The sequence below is a fragment of the Cebus imitator genome, unplaced genomic scaffold (genome assembly GCF_001604975.1).
Source record: "Cebus imitator isolate Cc_AM_T3 unplaced genomic scaffold, Cebus_imitator-1.0 Scaffold87, whole genome shotgun sequence".
Classification (NCBI taxonomy): domain Eukaryota; kingdom Metazoa; phylum Chordata; class Mammalia; order Primates; family Cebidae; genus Cebus; species Cebus imitator.
Window position 1 is genome coordinate 3,058,331 of NW_016107402.1, and position 1,205 is coordinate 3,059,535.

Below are 1,205 nucleotides of genomic sequence, written 5' to 3' on the forward strand. Positions count from 1 at the left end.
GTCGTACGCCCAGCTGGGCAACGTTTGCGCTGCCAGACGCGGAGCAGTCTTGGCTAGCAATTGTGGTCGTAAAGTCGAATGGTCGTAAGTTGCATAGGTCGTAAGTCGATCAATACCTGTGTGTCCTTCATTATGGTAAGCAAACCAAAGGCCTCCCAAATGTGTCCATGCCTTAATTTCCTGGAACCTGTGAATATGTTACCTTAGGGTGGCAAAAGGAATTATTCAGATGTAATTAAGGGTAAGGACCTGGAGATGAGATTATCCTGAAGTATCTGGGTGGACCCAATCTAATCTCAGGAGAGAGTCAAAGCATGAGAAGAATTCCATGCCCTGTTGCTGCCTCTGAAATGTAGGGGCTTTTGTGCAAGGGCAAAGAGAGAACTTTAGGAGCTAGTGGTGGCTTACAGCTGACTGCCAGGAAGCAGACCTCAATTCTACACCACAGAACTGAATTTGGCCAACACCTGGATACGCAAGTTTTGGGGCTCTTCCACAGAGCCTGCAAAAAGAAACAAAATGTGGCTGACACCTTGACTTATCCAGCTTGGGCAACAAGAGCAAAATGCCGTCTGAAAAAAAAAAAGAACTATGAGATATTAAATTTGAGTTGTTTTAAGCCACTAAGATCGTGGTTATTTATTATCACAGCAATAGGAAAATAAAACAATCAGAATATATAGTTTTATTTATTTATTTTTTGAGACAGAGTCTTGCTTTTTTGCCTGGAGTGCAATGGTACAGTCACAGCTCACTGCAGCTTCACCTTCTCCGGCTGAAGTGATCCTCCCACCTCAATTGCCTGAGGAGCTGTGACTACAGGCCTGTATCACTACGCCTAGCTAATTTTATTTAAGTGTTTGTAGAGAAAGGATCTTCATTATGCGGCTAAGGCTAGTCAGGAACTCCTAGGCTCAAGGGATCCTCCCACTTCAACCTCCCCAGTTGATGGGATTATAGGCATGGGCCACCACACCCAGCCCTATAGCATTTTTCTTTTTTTCTTTTCCTCTTTTTTTTATTTGTTATTTTGTTTGTTGTTTTGTTATTGTTGTTGTTTTTCTTTGTTCTTTAATCTTCTTTTTTTCTTTTCTGAGACGGACTATCGCTGTGTCTCCCAGACTGCACCTCCCCCAGACTGCAGTGCAGTGGCATGATCTCAGCTCACTGCAACTTCCGTCCCCCAGGTTCAGGCAATTCTCCTG